We start from the raw sequence: 14,960 nt of genomic DNA, 5'->3' as shown, positions 1-14,960 counted from the left end.
AGAGGGTGAATTTTCAGTATTTATAATCAACACCGCGGAAGTTGCAACTCCACTGTTTGCCAAGAGGGGTAGCCATTTATAGAACAACAGGGGTTTAATATAATAATAATAATAATAATAATAATTTCCTTGTATTGTCATTCTGTGTAACAATGTACACAGAACGAAATGTCGATTGCATCTGACCCGATGCAGCCGCAGCCAAGAGAGGGCGCCGCCGACCACTTTCTAAGTCTTAGGAATGACTCGGCCGGGGCGCGAACCCGAACCTCCCAGTCTGTAATTCTTCATTTATTTGTTTTGCAAACAGGTTGTGAAAGAATGCAAATCCGTCCAAAAGGGGCTGCTCCGAGGCCAGAAAAAATACCAAAAAGTTTGCTGGAAGTAAAAAGCTTACAGCACCTGGTATTCCCAGGCGGTCTCCCATCCAAGTACTAACCAGGCCCGACCCTGCTTAGCTTCCGAGATCGGACGAGATCGGGCGTGTTCAGGGTAGTATGGCCGTAAGCGAAAGAAGAGGGAGAATTTTCAGTATTTATAATCAACACCGCGGAAGTTGCAACGCCACTGTTTGCCAAGAGGGGTAGCCATTTATAAAACAACAGGGGTTTAATATGTGTGTAATTCTTCATTTATTTGTTTTGCAAACAGGTTGTGAAATAATGCTGTATCCGTCAAAAAGGGGCTGCTCCGAGGCCAGAAAAACTACTAAAAAGTTTGCTGGAAGTAAAAATCTTACAGCACCTGGCATTCCCAGGCGGTCTTCCACCCAAGTACTAACCAGGCCCGACCCTGCTTAGCTTCCGAGATCGGACGAGATCGGGCGTGTTCAGGGTAGTATGGCCGTAAGCGAAAGAAGAGGGTGAATTTTCATTATTTATAATCAACACAGCGGAAGTTGCAACGCCACTGTTTGCCAAGAGGGGTAACCATTTATAGAACATCAGGGGTTCAATATGTGTGTAATTCTTCATTTATTTGTTTTGCAAAAAGGTTGTGAAAGAATGCAAATCCGTCCAAAAGGGGCTGCTCCGAGGCCAGAAAAAATACCAAAAAGTTTGCTGGAACTAAAAAGCTTACAGCACCTGGTATTCCCAGGCGGTCTCCCATCCAAGTACTAACCAGGCCCGACCCTGCTTAGCTTCCGAGATCGGACGAGATCGGGCGTGTTCAGGGTAGTATGGCCGTAAGCGAAAGAAGAGGGTGAATTTTCATTATTTATAATCAACACAGCGGAAGTTGCAACGCCACTGTTTGCCAAGAGGGGTAGCCAATTATAAAACAACAGGGGTTTAATATGTGTGTAATTCTTCATTTATTTGTTTTGCAAAAAGGTTGTGAAAGAATGCAAATCCGTCCAAAAGGGGCTGCTCCGAGGCCAGAAAAAATACCAAAACGTTTGCTGGAAGTAAAAAGCTTACAGCACCTGGTATTCCCAGGCGGTCTCCCATCCAAGTACTAACTAGGCCCGACCCTGCTTAGCTTCCGAGATCGGACGAGATCGGGCGTGTTCAGGGTAGTGTGGCCGTAAGCGAAAGAACAGGGTGAATTTTCAGTATTTATAATCAACACCGCGGAAGTTGCAACTCCACTGTGTGCCAAGAGGGGTAGCCATTTATAGAACAACAGGGGTTTAATATGTGCGTAATTCTTCATTTATTTGTTTTGCAAACCGGTTGTGAAAGAATGCTGTATCTGTCCAAAAGGGGCTGCTCCGAGGCCAGAAAAACTACTAAAAAGTTTGCTGGAAGTAAAAAGCTTACAGCACCTGGTATTCCCAGGCCGTCTCCCATCCAAGTACTAACCAGGCCCGACCCGGCTTAGCTTCCAAGATCGGACGAGATCGGGCGTGTTCAGGGTAGTATGGCCGTAAGCGAAAGAACAGGGTGAATTTTCAGTATTTATAATCAACACCGCGGAAGTTGCAACTCCACTGTGTGCCAAGAGGGGTAGCCATTTATAGAACAACAGGGGTTTAATATGTGCGTAATTCTTCATTTATTTGTTTTGCAAACAGGTTGTGAAAGAATGCAAATCCGTCCAAAAGGGGCTGCTCCGAGGCCAGAAAAAATACCAAAAAGTTTGCTGGAAGTAAAAAGCTTACAGCACCTGGTATTCCCAGGCGGTCTCCCATCCAAGTACTAACCAGGCCCGACCCTGCTTAGCTTCCGAGATCGGACGAGATCGGGCGTGTTCAGGGTAGTATGGCCGTAAGCGAATGAGGTGAATTTTCAGTATTTATAATCAACACCGCGGAAGTTGCAACTCCACTGTTTGCCAAGAGGGGTAGCAAATTATAAAACAACAATGGTTTAATATGTTCGTAATTCTTCATTTATTTGTTTTGCAAAAAGGTTGTGAAAGAATGCAAATCCGTCCAAAAGGGGCTGCTCCGAGGCCAGAAAAAATACCAAAAAGCTTGCTGGAAGTAAAAAACTTACAGCACCTGGTATTCCCAGGCGGTCTCCCATCCAAGTACTAACCGGGCCCGACCCTGCTTAGCTTCCGAGATCGGACGAGATCGGGCGTGTTCAGGGTAGTATGGCCGTAAGCGAAAGAAGAGGGTGAATTTTCAGTATTTATAATCAACACCGCGGAAGTTGCAACTCCACTGTTTGCCAAGAGGGGTAGCAATTTATAGAACAACAGGGGTTTAATATGTGCGTAATTCTTCATTTATTTGTTTTGCAAACAGGTTGTGAAAGAATGCAAATCCGTCCAAAAGGGGCTGCTCCGAGGCCAGAAAAAATACCAAAAAGTTTGCTGGAAGTAAAAAGCTTACAGCACCTGGTATTCCCAGGCGGTCTCCCATCCAAGTACTAACCAGGCCCGACCCTGCTTAGCTTCCGAGATCGGGCGTGTTCAGGGTAGTATGGCCGTAAGCGAAAGAAGAGGGTGAATTTTCAGTATTTATAATCAACACCGCGGAAGTTGCAGCGCCACTGTCTGCCAAGAGGGGTAGCCAATTATAAAACAACAGGGGTTTAATATGGGCGTAATTCTTCATTTATTTGTTTTGCAAAAAGGTTGTGAAAGAATGCAAATCCGTCCAAAAGGGGCTGCTCCGAGGCCAGAAAAAATACCAAAAACTTTGCTGGAAGTAAAAAGCTTACAGCACCTGGTATTCCCAGGCGGTCTCCCATCCAAGTACTAACCGGGCCCGAACCTGCTTAGCTTCCGAGGTCGGACGAGATCGGGCGTGTTCAGGGTAGTATGGCCGTAAGCGAAAGAAGAGGGTGAATTTTCAGTATTTATAATCAACACCGCGGAAGTTGCAACTCCACTGTTTGCCAAGAGGGGTAGCCATTAATAGAACAACAGGGGTTTAATATGTGCGTATTTCTTCATTTATTTGTTTTGCAAAAAGGTTGTGAAAGAATGCAAATCCGTCCAAAAGGGGCTGCTCCGAGGCCCGAAAAAAAAACCAAAAACTTTGCTGGAAGTAAAAAGCTTACAGCACCTGGTATTCCCAGGCTGTCTCCCATCCAAGTACTAACCAGGCCCGACCCTGCTTAGCTTCCGAGATCGGGCGTGTTCAGGGTAGTATGGCCGTAAGCGAAAGAAGAGGGTGAATTTTCAGTATTTATAATCAACACCGCGGAAGTTGCAACTCCACTGTTTGCCAAGAGGGGTAGCCATTAATAGAACAACAGGGGTTTAATTTGTGCGTATTTCTTCATTTATTTGTTTTGCAAAAAGGTTGTGAAAGAATGCAAATCCGTCCAAAAGGGGCTGCTCCGAGGCCAGAAAAAGTACCAAAAAGCTTGCTGGAAGTAAAAAGCTTACAGCACCTGGTATTCCCAGGCGGTCTCCCATCCAAGTACTAACCAGGCCCGACCCTGCTTAGCTTCCGAGATCGGACGAGATCGGGCGTGTTCAGGGTAGTATGGCCGTAAGCGAAAGAAGAGGGTGAATTTTCAGTATTTATAATCAACACTGCGGAAGTTGCAACGCCACTGTTTGCCAAGAGGGGTAGCCATTTATAAAACAACAGGGGTTTAATACGTGCGTAATTCTTCCTTTATTTGTTTTGCAAACAGGTTGTGAAAGAATGCAAATCCGTCCAAAAGGGGCTGCTCCGAGGCCAGAAAAAATACCAAAAAGTTTGCTGGAAGTAAAAAGCTTACAGCACCTGGTATTCCCAGGCGGTGTCCCATCCAAGTACTAACCAGGCCCGACCCTGCTTAGCTTCCGAGATCGGACGAGATCGGGCGTGTTCGGGGTAGTATGGCCGTAAGCGAAAGAAGAGGGAGAATTTTTAGTATTTATAATTACACCACGGAAGTTGCAACGCCACTGTGTGCCAAGAGGGGTAGCAAATTATAAAACAACAGTGGTTTAATATGAGTGTAATTCTTCATTTATTTGTTTTGCAAAAAGGTTGTGAAAGAATGCTGTATCCATCCAAAAGGGGCTGCTCCGAGGCCAGAAAAAAAACCAAAAACTTTGCTGGAAGTAAAAAGCTTACAGCACCTGGTATTCCCAGGCTGTCTCCCATCCAAGTACTAACCAGGCTCGACCCTGCTTAGCTTCCGAGATCGGACGAGATCGGGCGTGTTCAGGGTAGTATGGCCGTATGCGAAATAAGAGGGAGAATTTCCAGTATTTATATTCAACACTGCGGAAGTTGCAGCGCCACTGTTTGCCAAGAGGGGTAGCCAATTATAAAACAACAGGGGTTTAATATGTGTGTAATTCTTCATTTATTTGTTTTGCAAAAAGGTTGTGAAAGAATGCAAATCCGTCCAAAAGGGGCTGCTCCGAAGCCAGAAAAAATACCAAAAAGTTTGCTGGAAGTAAAAAGCTTACAGCACCTGGTATTCCCAGGCCGTCTCCCATCCAAGTACTAACCAGGCCCGACTGCTTAGCTTCCGAGATCGGACGAGATCGGGCGTGTTCAGGGTAGTATGGCCGTAAGCGAGAGAAGAGCGTGAATTTTCAGTATTTATAATCAACACCGCGGAAGTTGCAACGCCACTGTTTGCCAAGAGGGGTAGCCATTTATAAAACAACAGGGGTTTAATATGTGTGTAATTCTTCATTTATTTGTTTTGCAAACAGGTTGTGAAAGAATGCAAATCCGTCCAAAAGGGGCTGCTCCGAGGCCAGAAAAAATACCAAAAAGTTTGCTGGAAGTAAAAAGCTTACAGCACCTGGTATTCCCAGGCGGTCTCCCATCCAAGTACTAACCAGGCCCGACCCTGCTTAGCTTCCGAGATCGGACGAGATCGGGCGTGTTCAGGGTAGTATGGCCGTAAGCGAAAGAAGAGGGTGAATTTTTAGTATTTATAATCAACACCGCGGAAGTTGCAACTCCACTGTTTGCCAAGAGGGGTAGCCATTTATAGAACAACAGGGGTTTAATAATAATAATAATAATAATAATAATATGTTTAATTCTTCATTTATTTGTTTTGCAAACAGGTTGTGAAAGAATGCAAATCCGTCCAAAAGGGGCTGCTCCGAGGCCAGAAAAAATACCAAAAAGTTTGCTGGAAGTAAAAAGCTTACAGCACCTGGTATTCCCAGGCGGTCTCCCATCCAAGTACTAACCAGGCCCGACCCTGCTTAGCTACCGAGATCGGACGAGATCGGGCGTGTTCAGGGTAGTATGGCCGTAAGCGAAAGAAGAAGGTGGATTTTCAGTATTTATAATCAACACCGCGGAAGTTGCAACTCCACTGTGTGCCAAGAGGGGTAGCCATTTATAGAACAACAGGGGTTTAATATGTGCGTAATTCTTCATTTATTTGTTTTGCAAACAGGTTGTGAAAGAATGCAAATCCGTCCAAAAGGGGCTGCTCCGAGGCCAGAAAAAATACCAAAAAGTTTGCTGGAAGTAAAAAGCTTACAGCACCTGGTATTCCCAGGCGGTCTCCCATCCAAGTACTAACCAGGCCCGACTGCTTAGCTTCCGAGATCGGACGAGATCGGGCGTGTTCAGGGTAGTATGGCCGTAAGCGAGAGAAGAGCGTGAATTTTCAGTATTTATAATCAACACCGCGGAAGTTGCAACGCCACTGTTTGCCAAGAGGGGTAGCCATTTATAAAACAACAGGGGTTTAATATGTGTGTAATTCTTCATTTATTTGTTTTGCAAACAGGTTGTGAAAGAATGCAAATCCGTCCAAAAGGGGCTGCTCCGAGGCCAGAAAAAATACCAAAAAGTTTGCTGGAAGTAAAAAGCTTACAGCACCTGGTATTCCCAGGCGGTCTCCCATCCAAGTACTAACCAGGCCCGACCCTGCTTAGCTTCCGAGATCGGACGAGATCGGGCGTGTTCAGGGTAGTATGGCCGTAAGCGAAAGAAGAGGGTGAATTTTCAGTATTTATAATCAACACCGCGGAAGTTGCAACTCCACTGTTTGCCAAGAGGGGTAGCCATTTATAGAACAACAGGGTTTTAATATGTGTAATTCTTCATTTATTTGTTTTGCAAACAGGTTGTGAAAGAATGCAAATCCGTCCAAAAGGGGCTGCTCCGAGGCCAGAAAAAATACCAAAAAGTTTGCTGGAAGTAAAAAGCTTACAGCACCTGGTATTCCCAGGCGGTCTCCCATCCAAGTACTAACCAGGCCCGACCCTGCTTAGCTTCCGAGATCGGACGAGATCGGGCGTGTTCAGGGTAGTATGGCCGTAAGCGAGAGAAGAGCGTGAATTTTCAGTATTTATAATCAACACCGCGGAAGTTGCAACGCCACTGTTTGCCAAGAGGGGTAGCCATTTATAAAACAACAGGGGTTTAATATGTGTGTAATTCTTCATTTATTTGTTTTGCAAACAGGTTGTGAAAGAATGCAAATCCGTCCAAAAGGGGCTGCTCCGAGGCCAGAAAAAATACCAAAAAGTTTGCTGGAAGTAAAAAGCTTACAGCACCTGGTATTCCCAGGCGGTCTCCCATCCAAGTACTAACCAGGCCCGACCCTGCTTAGCTTCCGAGATCGGACGAGATCGGGCGTGTTCAGGGTAGTATGGCCGTAAGCGAAAGAAGAGGGTGAATTTTCAGTATTTATAATCAACACCGCGGAAGTTGCAACTCCACTGTTTGCCAAGAGGGGTAGCCATTTATAGAACAACAGTGGTTTAATATGTGCGTAATTCTTCATTTATTTGTTTTGCAAAAAGGTTGTGAAAGAATGCAAATCCGTCCAAAAGGGGCTGCTCCGAGGCTAGAAAAAATACCAAAAAGCTTGCTGGAAGTAAAAAGCTTACAGCACCTGGTGTTCCCAGGCGGTCTCCCATCCAAGTACTAACCAGGCCCGACCCTGCTTAGCTTCCGAGATCGGACGAGATCGGGAGTGTTCAGGGTAGTATGGCCGTAAGCGAAAGTATAAGGAGAATTTTCAGTATTTATAATCACACCACGGAAGTTGCAACGCCACTGTGTGCCAAGAGGGGTAGCCATTTATAAAACAATAGGGGTTTAATATGTGCGTAATTCTTCATTTATTTGTTTTGCAAAAAGGTTGTGAAAGAATGCAAATCCGTCCAAAAGGGGCTGCTCCGAGGCCAGAAAAAATACCAAAAAGTTTGCTGGAAGTAAAAAGCTTACAGCACCTGGTATTCCCAGGCGGTCTCCCATCCAAGTACTAACCAGGCCCGACCCTGCTTAGCTTCCGAGATCGGACGAGATCGGGCGTGTTCAGGGTAGTATGGCCGTAAGCGAGAGAAGAGGGTGAATTTTCAGTATTTATAATCAACACCGCGGATGTTGCAACCCCACTGTTTGCCAAGAGGGGTAGCAAATTATAAAACAACAATGGTTTAATATGTTCGTATTTCTTCATTTATTTGTTTTGCAAAAAGGTTGTGAAAGAATGCAAATCCGTCCAAAAGGGGCTGCTCCGAGGCCAGAAAAAATACCAAAAAGCTTGCTGGAAGTAAAAAGCTTACAGCACCTGGTATTCCCAGGCGGTCTCCCATCCAAGTACTAACCAGGCCCGACCCTGCTTAGCTTCCGAGATCGGACGAGATCAGGCGTGTTCAGGGTAGTATGGCCGTAAGCGAAAGAAGAGGGTGAATTTTCAGTATTTATAATCAACACCGCGGAAGTTGCAACTCCACTGTTTGCCAAGAGGGGTAGCCATTTATAGAACAACAGGGGTTTAATATGTGCGTAATTCTTCATTTATTTGTTTTGCAAACAGGTTGTGAAAGAATGCAAATCCGTCCAAAAGGGGCTGCTCCGAGGCCAGAAAAAATACCAAAAAGTTTGCTGGAAGTAAAAAGCTTACAGCACCTGGTATTCCCAGGCGGTCTCCCATCCAAGTACTAAACAGGCCCGACCCTGCTTAGCTTCCGAGATCGGACGAGATCGGGCGTGTTCAGGGTAGTATGGCCGTAAGCGAAAGAAGAGGGTGGATTTTCAGTATTTATAATCAACACCGCGGAAGTTGCAACCCCACTGTTTGCCAAGAGGGGTAGCCATTTATAAAACAACAGGGGTTTAATATGTGCGTAATTCTTCATTTATTTGTTTTGCAAACAGGTTGTGAAAGAATGCAAATCCGTCCAAAAGGGGCTTCTCCGAGGCCAGAAAAAATACCAAAAAGCTTGCTGGAAGTAAAAAGCTTACAGCACCTGGTATTCCCAGGCGGTCTCCCATCCAAGTACTAACCAGGCCCGACCCTGCTTAGCTTCCGAGATCGGACGAGATCGGGCGTGTTCAGGGTAGTATGGCCGTAAGCGAAAGAAGAGGGTGAATTTTCAGTATTTATAATCAACACCGCGGAAGTTGCAACTCCACTCTTTGCCAAGAGGGGTAGCCATTTATAAAACAATAGGGGTTTAATATGTGTTTAATTCTTCATTTATTTGTTTTGCAAACAGGTTGTGAAAGAATGCAAATCCGTCCAAAAGGGGCTGCTCCGAGGCCAGAAAAAATACCAAAAAGTTTGCTGGAAGTAAAAAGCTTACAGCACCTGGTATTCCCAGGCGGTCTCCCATCCAAGTACTAACCAGGCCCGACCCTGCTTAGCTTCCGAGATCGGACGAGATCGGGCATGTTCAGGGTAGTATGGCCGTAAGCGAGAGAAGGGGGTGAATTTTCAGTATTTATAATCAACACCGCGGAAGTTGCAACTCCACTGTTTGCCAAGAGGGGTAGCCATTTATAGAACAACAGGGGTTTAATAATAATAATAATAATAATAATAATAATTTCCTTGTATTGTCATTCTGTGTAACAATGTACACAGAACGAAATGTCGATTGCATCTGACCCGATGCAGCCGCAGCCAAGAGAGGGCGCCGCCGACCACTTTTTAAGTCTTAGGAATGACTCCGCCGGGGCGCGAACCCGAACTTCCCAGTCTCAAAGCGGGCGCCTTAACATCTAGGCTACTAATTCTTCATTTATTTGTTTTGCAAACAGGTTGTGAAAGAATGCAAATCCGTCCAAAAGGGGCTGCTCCGAGGCCAGAAAAAATACCAAAAAGTTTGCTGGAAGTAAAAAGCTTACAGCACCTGGTATTCCCAGGCGGTCTCCCATCCAAGTACTAACCAGGCCCGACCCTGCTTAGCTTCCGAGATCGGACGAGATCGGGCGTGTTCAGGGTAGTATGGCCGTAAGCGAGGGAAGAGGGTGAATTTTCAGTATTTATAATCAACACCGCGGAAGTTGCAACCCCACTGTTTGCCAAGAGGGGTAGCAAATTATAAAACAACAATGGTTTAATATGTTCGTATTTCTTCATTTATTTGTTTTGCAAAAAGGTTGTGAAAGAATGCAAATCCGTCCAAAAGGGGCTGCTCCGAGGCCAGAAAAAATACCAAAAAGTTTGCTGGAAGTAAAAAGCTTACAGCACCTGGTATTCCCAGGCGGTCTCCCATCCAAGTACTAACCAGGCCCGACCCTGCTTAGCTTCCGAGATCGGGCGTGTTCAGGGTAGTATGGCCGTAAGCGAAAGAAGAGGGTGAATTTTCAGTATCTATAATCAACACCGCGGAAGTTGCAACTCCACTGTTTGCCAAGAGGGGTAGCCATTTATAGAACAACAGGGGTTTAATATGTGTGTAATTCTTCATTTATTTGTTTTGCAAACAGGTTGTGAAAGAATGCAAATCCGTCCAAAAGGGGCTGCTCCGAGGCCAGAAAAAATACCAAAAAGTTTGCTGGAAGTAAAAAGCTTACCGCACCTGGTATTCCCAGGCGGTCTCCCATCCAAGTACTAACCAGGCCCGACCCTGCTTAGCTTCCGAGATCGGACGAGATCGGGCGTGTTCAGGGTAGTATGGCCGTAAGCGAGAGAAGAGGGTGAATTTTCAGTATTTATAATCAACACCGCGGAAGTTGCAACCCCACTGTTTGCCAAGAGGGGTAGCAAATTATAAAACAACAATGGTTTAATATGTTCGTATTTCTTCATTTATTTGTTTTGCAAAAAGGTTGTGAAAGAATGCAAATCCGTCCAAAAGGGGCTGCTCCGAGGCCAGAAAAAATACCAAAAACTTTGCTGGAAGTAAAAAGCTTACAGCACCTGGTATTCCCAGGCGGTCTCCCATCCAAGTACTAACCGGGCCCGAACCTGCTTAGCTTCCGAGATCGGACGAGATCGGGCGTGTTCAGGGTAGTATGGCCGTAAGCGAAAAAAGAGGGAGAATTTTCAGTATTTATAATCAACACCACGGAAGTTGCAACGCCACTGTTTGCCAAGAGGGGTAGCCAATTATAAAACAACAGGGGTTTAATATGTGTGTAATTCTTCATTTATTTGTTTTGCAAAAAGGTTGTGAAAGAATGCAAATCCGTCCAAAAGGGGCTGCTCCGAAGCCAGAAAAAATACCAAAAAGTTTGCTGGAAGTAAAAAGCTTACAGCACCTGGTATTCCCAGGCGGTCTCCCATCCAAGTACTAACCAGGCCCGACTGCTTAGCTTCCGAGATCGGACGAGATCGGGCGTGTTCAGGGTAGTATGGCCGTAAGCGAGAGAAGAGCGTGAATTTTCAGTATTTATAATCAACACCGCGGAAGTTGCAACGCCACTGTTTGCCAAGAGGGGTAGCCATTTATAGAACAACAGTGGTTTAATATGTGCGTAATTCTTCATTTATTTGTTTTGCAAAAAGGTTGTGAAAGAATGCAAATCCGTCCAAAAGGGGCTGCTCCGAGGCTAGAAAAAATACCAAAAAGCTTGCTGGAAGTAAAAAGCTTACAGCACCTGGTATTCCCAGGCGGTCTCCCATCCAAGTACTAACCAGGCCCGACCCTGCTTAGCTTCCGAGATCGGACGAGATCGGGAGTGTTCAGGGTAGTATGGCCGTAAGCGAAAGAATAAGGAGAATTTTCAGTATTTATAATCACACCACGGAAGTTGCAACGCCACTGTGTGCCAAGAGGGGTAGCCATTTATAAAACAATAGGGGTTTAATATGTGTGTAATTCTTCATTTATTTGTTTTGCAAAAAGGTTGTGAAAGAATGCAAATCCGTCCAAAAGGGGCTGCTCCGAGGCCAGAAAAAATACCAAAAAGCTTGCTGGAAGTAAAAAGCTTACAGCACCTGGTATTCCCAGGCGGTCTCCCATCCAAGTACTAACCAGGCCCGACCCTGCTTAGCTTCCGAGATCGGGCGTGTTCAGGGTAGTATGGCCGTAAGCGAAAGAAGAGGGTGAATTTTCAGTATTTATAATCAACACCGTGGAAGTTGCAACTCCACTGTTTGCCAAGAGGGGTAGCCATTTATAAAACAACAGGGGTTTAATATGTGTGTAATTCTTCATTTATTTGTTTTGCAAACAGGTTGTGAAAGAATGCAAATCCGTCCAAAAGGGGCTGCTCCGAGGCCAGAAAATATACCAAAAAGCTTGCTGGAAGTAAAAAGCTTACAGCACCTGGTATTCCCAGGCGGTCTCCCATCCAAGTACTAACCAGGCCCGACCCTGCTTAGCTTCCGAGATCGGACGAGATCGGGCGTGTTCAGGGTAGTATGGCCGTAAGCGAAAGAAGAGGGTGAATTTTCAGTATTTATAATCAACACCGCGGAAGTTGCAACTCCACTGTTTGCCAAGAGGGGTAGCAATTTATAGAACAACAGGGGTTTAATATGTGCGTAATTCTTCATTTATTTGTTTTGCAAACAGGTTGTGAAAGAATGCAAATCCGTCCAAAAGGGGCTGCTCCGAGGCCAGAAAAAATACCAAAAAGTTTGCTGGAAGTAAAAAGCTTACAGCACCTGGTATTCCCAGGCGGTCTCCCATCCAAGTACTAACCAGGCCCGACCCTGCTTAGCTTCCGAGATCAGACGAGATCGGGCGTGTTCAGGGTAGTATGGCCGTAAGCGAGAGAAGGGGGTGAATTTTCAGTATTTATAATCAACACCGCGGAAGTTGCAACTCCACTGTTTGCCAAGAGGGGTAGCCATTTATAGAACAACAGGGGTTTAATATGTGTAATTCTTCATTTATTTGTTTTGCAAACAGGTTGTGAAAGAATGCAAATCCGTCCAAAAGGGGCTGCTCCGAGGCCAGAAAAAAATACCAAAAAGTTTGCTGGAAGTAAAAAGCTTACAGCACCTGGTATTCCCAGGCGGTCTCCCATCCAAGTACTAACCAGGCCCGACCCTGCTTAGCTTCCGAGATCGGACGAGATCGGGCGTGTTCAGGGTAGTATGGCCGTAAGCGAAAGAATATGGAGAATTTTCAGTATTTATAATCACACCACGGAAGTTGCAACGCCACTGTGTGCCAAGAGGGGTAGCCATTTATAAAACAACAGGGGTTTAATATGTGTGTAATTCTTCATTTATTTGTTTTGCAAACAGGTTGTGAAAGAATGCAAATCCGTCCAAAAGGGGCTGCTCCGAGGCCAGAAAAAATACCAAAAAGTTTGCTGGAAGTAAAAAGCTTACAGCACCTGGTATTCCCAGGCGGTCTCCCATCCAAGTACTAACCAGGCCCGACCCTGCTTAGCTTCCGAGATCGGGCGTGTTCAGGGTAGTATGGCCGTAAGCGAAAGAAGAAGGTGAATTTTCAGTATTTATAATCAACACCGTGGAAGTTGCAACTCCACTGTTTGCCAAGAGGGGTAGCCATTAATAGAACAACAGGGGTTTAATATGTGCGTATTTCTTCATTTATTTGTTTTGCAAAAAGGTTGTGAAAGAATGCAAATCCGTCCAAAAGGGGCTGCTCCGAGGCCAGAAAAAATACCAAAAAGCTTGCTGGAAGTAAAAAGCTTACAGCACCTGGTATTCCCAGGCGGTCTCCCATCCAAGTACTAACCAGGCCCGACCCTGCTTAGCTTCCGAGATCGGACGAGATCGGGCGTTTTCAGGGTAGTATGGCCGTAAGCGAAAGAAGAGGGTGAATTTTCAGTATTTATAATCAACACCGCGGAAGTTGCAACTCCACTGTTTGCCAAGAGGGGTAGCCATTTATAGAACAACAGGGGTTTAATATAATAATAATAATAATAATAATAATTTCCTTGTATTGTCATTCTGTGTAACAATGTACACAGAACGAAATGTCGATTGCATCTGACCCGATGCAGCCGCAGCCAAGAGAGGGCGCCGCCGACCACTTTTTAAGTCTTAGGAATGACTCGGCCGGGGCGCGAACCCGAACCTCCCAGTCTGTAATTCTTCATTTATTTGTTTTGCAAACAGGTTGTGAAAGAATGCAAATCCGTCCAAAAGGGGCTGCTCCGAGGCCAGAAAAAATACCAAAAAGTTTGCTGGAAGTAAAAAGCTTACAGCACCTGGTATTCCCAGGCGGTCTCCCATCCAAGTACTAACCAGGCCCGACCCTGCTTAGCTTCCGAGATCGGACGAGATCGGGCGTGTTCAGGGTAGTATGGCCGTAAGCGAAAGAAGAGGGAGAATTTTCAGTATTTATAATCAACACCGCGGAAGTTGCAACGCCACTGTTTGCCAAGAGGGGTAGCCATTTATAAAACAACAGGGGTTTAATATGTGTGTAATTCTTCATTTATTTGTTTTGCAAACAGGTTGTGAAATAATGCTGTATCCGTCCAAAAGGGGCTGCTCCGAGGCCAGAAAAACTACTAAAAAGTTTGCTGGAAGTAAAAATCTTACAGCACCTGGCATTCCCAGGCGGTCTTCCACCCAAGTACTAACCAGGCCCGACCCTGCTTAGCTTCCGAGATCGGACGAGATCGGGCGTGTTCAGGGTAGTATGGCCGTAAGCGAAAGAAGAGGGTGAATTTTCATTATTTATAATCAACACAGCGGAAGTTGCAACGCCACTGTTTGCCAAGAGGGGTAACCATTTATAGAACATCAGGGGTTCAATATGTGTGTAATTCTTCATTTATTTGTTTTGCAAAAAGGTTGTGAAAGAATGCAAATCCGTCCAAAAGGGGCTGCTCCGAGGCCAGAAAAAATACCAAAAAGTTTGCTGGAACTAAAAAGCTTACAGCACCTGGTATTCCCAGGCGGTCTCCCATCCAAGTACTAACTAGGCCCGACCCTGCTTAACTTCCGAGATCGGACGAGATCTGGCGTGTTCAGGGTAGTATGGCCGTAAGCGAAAGAAGAGGGAGAATTTTCAGTATTTATAATCAACACTGCGGAAGTTGCAGCGCCACTGTTTGCCAAGAGGGGTAGCCAATTATAAAACAACAGGGGTTTAATATGTGTGTAATTCTTCATTTATTTGTTTTGCAAAAAGGTTGTGAAAGAATGCAAATCCGTCCAAAAGGGGCTGCTCCGAGGCCAGAAAAACTACTAAAAAGTTTGCTGGAAGTAAAAAGCTTACAGCACCTGGTATTCCCAGGCGGTCTCCCATCCAAGTACTAACCAGGCCCGACCCTGCTTAGCTTCCGAGATCGGACGAGATCGGGCGTGTTCAGGGTAGTATGGCCGTAAGCGAAAGAAGAGGGAGAATTTTCAGTATTTATAATCAACACCGCGGAAGTTGCAACGCCACTGTTTGCCAAGAGGGGTAGCCATTTATAAAACAACAGGGGTTTAATATGTGCGTATTTCTTCATTTATTTGTTT

General features: G+C 45.4%; 35 non-coding genes and 7 pseudogenes across 35 annotated transcripts; all 42 read right to left on the bottom strand.

Annotated features, from left to right (window-relative positions):
* Positions 1–390: 390 nt before the first annotated feature.
* LOC148376158 (5S ribosomal RNA) lies at positions 391–509 on the bottom strand. Its single transcript, XR_015849320.1, has one exon. It is a non-coding gene; the product is annotated as a 5S ribosomal RNA (ribosomal RNA).
* Positions 510–732: 223 nt separating this feature from the next.
* Positions 733–851, bottom strand: LOC148376157 (5S ribosomal RNA). The gene has a single exon (XR_015847983.1). It is a non-coding gene; the product is annotated as a 5S ribosomal RNA (ribosomal RNA).
* Positions 852–1,073: 222 nt separating this feature from the next.
* LOC148376156 (5S ribosomal RNA) lies at positions 1,074–1,192 on the bottom strand. The gene has a single exon (XR_015849319.1). It is a non-coding gene; the product is annotated as a 5S ribosomal RNA (ribosomal RNA).
* Positions 1,193–1,414: 222 nt separating this feature from the next.
* On the bottom strand, positions 1,415–1,533 carry LOC148376155 (5S ribosomal RNA). The gene has a single exon (XR_015847960.1). It is a non-coding gene; the product is annotated as a 5S ribosomal RNA (ribosomal RNA).
* Positions 1,534–1,756: 223 nt separating this feature from the next.
* On the bottom strand, positions 1,757–1,875 carry LOC148376154 (5S ribosomal RNA). The gene has a single exon (XR_015848171.1). It is a non-coding gene; the product is annotated as a 5S ribosomal RNA (ribosomal RNA).
* Positions 1,876–2,097: 222 nt separating this feature from the next.
* LOC148376153 (5S ribosomal RNA) lies at positions 2,098–2,216 on the bottom strand. The gene has a single exon (XR_015849318.1). It is a non-coding gene; the product is annotated as a 5S ribosomal RNA (ribosomal RNA).
* A 218-nt stretch (positions 2,217–2,434) lies between these two features.
* On the bottom strand, positions 2,435–2,553 carry LOC148376152 (5S ribosomal RNA). The gene has a single exon (XR_015847421.1). It is a non-coding gene; the product is annotated as a 5S ribosomal RNA (ribosomal RNA).
* Positions 2,554–2,775: 222 nt separating this feature from the next.
* Positions 2,776–2,884, bottom strand: LOC148376151 (5S ribosomal RNA; annotated as a pseudogene).
* Positions 2,885–3,106: 222 nt separating this feature from the next.
* Positions 3,107–3,225, bottom strand: LOC148376150 (5S ribosomal RNA). The gene has a single exon (XR_015847852.1). It is a non-coding gene; the product is annotated as a 5S ribosomal RNA (ribosomal RNA).
* Positions 3,226–3,448: 223 nt separating this feature from the next.
* On the bottom strand, positions 3,449–3,557 carry LOC148376149 (5S ribosomal RNA; annotated as a pseudogene).
* Positions 3,558–3,779: 222 nt separating this feature from the next.
* Positions 3,780–3,898, bottom strand: LOC148376148 (5S ribosomal RNA). Its single transcript, XR_015849317.1, has one exon. It is a non-coding gene; the product is annotated as a 5S ribosomal RNA (ribosomal RNA).
* Positions 3,899–4,120: 222 nt separating this feature from the next.
* Positions 4,121–4,239, bottom strand: LOC148376147 (5S ribosomal RNA). The gene has a single exon (XR_015847821.1). It is a non-coding gene; the product is annotated as a 5S ribosomal RNA (ribosomal RNA).
* Positions 4,240–4,461: 222 nt separating this feature from the next.
* On the bottom strand, positions 4,462–4,580 carry LOC148376146 (5S ribosomal RNA; annotated as a pseudogene).
* A 222-nt stretch (positions 4,581–4,802) lies between these two features.
* LOC148376145 (5S ribosomal RNA) lies at positions 4,803–4,919 on the bottom strand (annotated as a pseudogene).
* Positions 4,920–5,141: 222 nt separating this feature from the next.
* Positions 5,142–5,260, bottom strand: LOC148376144 (5S ribosomal RNA). Its single transcript, XR_015849316.1, has one exon. It is a non-coding gene; the product is annotated as a 5S ribosomal RNA (ribosomal RNA).
* A 244-nt stretch (positions 5,261–5,504) lies between these two features.
* Positions 5,505–5,623, bottom strand: LOC148376143 (5S ribosomal RNA). The gene has a single exon (XR_015847334.1). It is a non-coding gene; the product is annotated as a 5S ribosomal RNA (ribosomal RNA).
* Positions 5,624–5,845: 222 nt separating this feature from the next.
* LOC148376142 (5S ribosomal RNA) lies at positions 5,846–5,962 on the bottom strand. Its single transcript, XR_015848148.1, has one exon. It is a non-coding gene; the product is annotated as a 5S ribosomal RNA (ribosomal RNA).
* A 222-nt stretch (positions 5,963–6,184) lies between these two features.
* On the bottom strand, positions 6,185–6,303 carry LOC148376141 (5S ribosomal RNA). Its single transcript, XR_015849315.1, has one exon. It is a non-coding gene; the product is annotated as a 5S ribosomal RNA (ribosomal RNA).
* Positions 6,304–6,523: 220 nt separating this feature from the next.
* Positions 6,524–6,642, bottom strand: LOC148376140 (5S ribosomal RNA). The gene has a single exon (XR_015849314.1). It is a non-coding gene; the product is annotated as a 5S ribosomal RNA (ribosomal RNA).
* Positions 6,643–6,864: 222 nt separating this feature from the next.
* LOC148376139 (5S ribosomal RNA) lies at positions 6,865–6,983 on the bottom strand. Its single transcript, XR_015849313.1, has one exon. It is a non-coding gene; the product is annotated as a 5S ribosomal RNA (ribosomal RNA).
* A 222-nt stretch (positions 6,984–7,205) lies between these two features.
* LOC148376138 (5S ribosomal RNA) lies at positions 7,206–7,324 on the bottom strand. Its single transcript, XR_015849401.1, has one exon. It is a non-coding gene; the product is annotated as a 5S ribosomal RNA (ribosomal RNA).
* Positions 7,325–7,545: 221 nt separating this feature from the next.
* LOC148376137 (5S ribosomal RNA) lies at positions 7,546–7,664 on the bottom strand. The gene has a single exon (XR_015849312.1). It is a non-coding gene; the product is annotated as a 5S ribosomal RNA (ribosomal RNA).
* Positions 7,665–7,886: 222 nt separating this feature from the next.
* On the bottom strand, positions 7,887–8,005 carry LOC148376136 (5S ribosomal RNA). The gene has a single exon (XR_015847424.1). It is a non-coding gene; the product is annotated as a 5S ribosomal RNA (ribosomal RNA).
* Positions 8,006–8,227: 222 nt separating this feature from the next.
* LOC148376135 (5S ribosomal RNA) lies at positions 8,228–8,346 on the bottom strand. The gene has a single exon (XR_015847471.1). It is a non-coding gene; the product is annotated as a 5S ribosomal RNA (ribosomal RNA).
* Positions 8,347–8,568: 222 nt separating this feature from the next.
* Positions 8,569–8,687, bottom strand: LOC148376134 (5S ribosomal RNA). Its single transcript, XR_015849311.1, has one exon. It is a non-coding gene; the product is annotated as a 5S ribosomal RNA (ribosomal RNA).
* A 222-nt stretch (positions 8,688–8,909) lies between these two features.
* On the bottom strand, positions 8,910–9,028 carry LOC148376133 (5S ribosomal RNA). The gene has a single exon (XR_015847406.1). It is a non-coding gene; the product is annotated as a 5S ribosomal RNA (ribosomal RNA).
* A 425-nt stretch (positions 9,029–9,453) lies between these two features.
* On the bottom strand, positions 9,454–9,572 carry LOC148376132 (5S ribosomal RNA). The gene has a single exon (XR_015849310.1). It is a non-coding gene; the product is annotated as a 5S ribosomal RNA (ribosomal RNA).
* Positions 9,573–9,794: 222 nt separating this feature from the next.
* LOC148376131 (5S ribosomal RNA) lies at positions 9,795–9,903 on the bottom strand (annotated as a pseudogene).
* Positions 9,904–10,125: 222 nt separating this feature from the next.
* On the bottom strand, positions 10,126–10,244 carry LOC148376130 (5S ribosomal RNA). Its single transcript, XR_015847662.1, has one exon. It is a non-coding gene; the product is annotated as a 5S ribosomal RNA (ribosomal RNA).
* A 222-nt stretch (positions 10,245–10,466) lies between these two features.
* LOC148376129 (5S ribosomal RNA) lies at positions 10,467–10,585 on the bottom strand. The gene has a single exon (XR_015847729.1). It is a non-coding gene; the product is annotated as a 5S ribosomal RNA (ribosomal RNA).
* Positions 10,586–10,807: 222 nt separating this feature from the next.
* Positions 10,808–10,924, bottom strand: LOC148376128 (5S ribosomal RNA). The gene has a single exon (XR_015848146.1). It is a non-coding gene; the product is annotated as a 5S ribosomal RNA (ribosomal RNA).
* Positions 10,925–11,146: 222 nt separating this feature from the next.
* LOC148376127 (5S ribosomal RNA) lies at positions 11,147–11,265 on the bottom strand. Its single transcript, XR_015849397.1, has one exon. It is a non-coding gene; the product is annotated as a 5S ribosomal RNA (ribosomal RNA).
* Positions 11,266–11,486: 221 nt separating this feature from the next.
* LOC148376126 (5S ribosomal RNA) lies at positions 11,487–11,595 on the bottom strand (annotated as a pseudogene).
* A 222-nt stretch (positions 11,596–11,817) lies between these two features.
* LOC148376125 (5S ribosomal RNA) lies at positions 11,818–11,936 on the bottom strand. Its single transcript, XR_015849309.1, has one exon. It is a non-coding gene; the product is annotated as a 5S ribosomal RNA (ribosomal RNA).
* Positions 11,937–12,158: 222 nt separating this feature from the next.
* Positions 12,159–12,277, bottom strand: LOC148376124 (5S ribosomal RNA). Its single transcript, XR_015847284.1, has one exon. It is a non-coding gene; the product is annotated as a 5S ribosomal RNA (ribosomal RNA).
* A 221-nt stretch (positions 12,278–12,498) lies between these two features.
* Positions 12,499–12,617, bottom strand: LOC148376123 (5S ribosomal RNA). The gene has a single exon (XR_015849308.1). It is a non-coding gene; the product is annotated as a 5S ribosomal RNA (ribosomal RNA).
* A 221-nt stretch (positions 12,618–12,838) lies between these two features.
* LOC148376122 (5S ribosomal RNA) lies at positions 12,839–12,947 on the bottom strand (annotated as a pseudogene).
* Positions 12,948–13,169: 222 nt separating this feature from the next.
* Positions 13,170–13,288, bottom strand: LOC148376121 (5S ribosomal RNA). The gene has a single exon (XR_015847605.1). It is a non-coding gene; the product is annotated as a 5S ribosomal RNA (ribosomal RNA).
* A 396-nt stretch (positions 13,289–13,684) lies between these two features.
* On the bottom strand, positions 13,685–13,803 carry LOC148376120 (5S ribosomal RNA). Its single transcript, XR_015849307.1, has one exon. It is a non-coding gene; the product is annotated as a 5S ribosomal RNA (ribosomal RNA).
* Positions 13,804–14,026: 223 nt separating this feature from the next.
* Positions 14,027–14,145, bottom strand: LOC148376119 (5S ribosomal RNA). Its single transcript, XR_015847981.1, has one exon. It is a non-coding gene; the product is annotated as a 5S ribosomal RNA (ribosomal RNA).
* Positions 14,146–14,367: 222 nt separating this feature from the next.
* On the bottom strand, positions 14,368–14,486 carry LOC148376118 (5S ribosomal RNA). The gene has a single exon (XR_015847935.1). It is a non-coding gene; the product is annotated as a 5S ribosomal RNA (ribosomal RNA).
* A 222-nt stretch (positions 14,487–14,708) lies between these two features.
* LOC148376117 (5S ribosomal RNA) lies at positions 14,709–14,827 on the bottom strand. Its single transcript, XR_015849306.1, has one exon. It is a non-coding gene; the product is annotated as a 5S ribosomal RNA (ribosomal RNA).
* Between the last annotated feature and the right edge of the window lie 133 nt (positions 14,828–14,960).

The sequence above is a fragment of the Urocampus carinirostris genome, chromosome 1 (genome assembly GCF_059441175.1).
Source record: "Urocampus carinirostris isolate Australia breed hairy pipefish chromosome 1, RoL_Ucar_1.0, whole genome shotgun sequence".
Taxonomy (NCBI): Eukaryota; Metazoa; Chordata; class Actinopteri; order Syngnathiformes; family Syngnathidae; genus Urocampus; species Urocampus carinirostris.
This window is presented reverse-complemented; position numbering and strand designations above follow the sequence as displayed.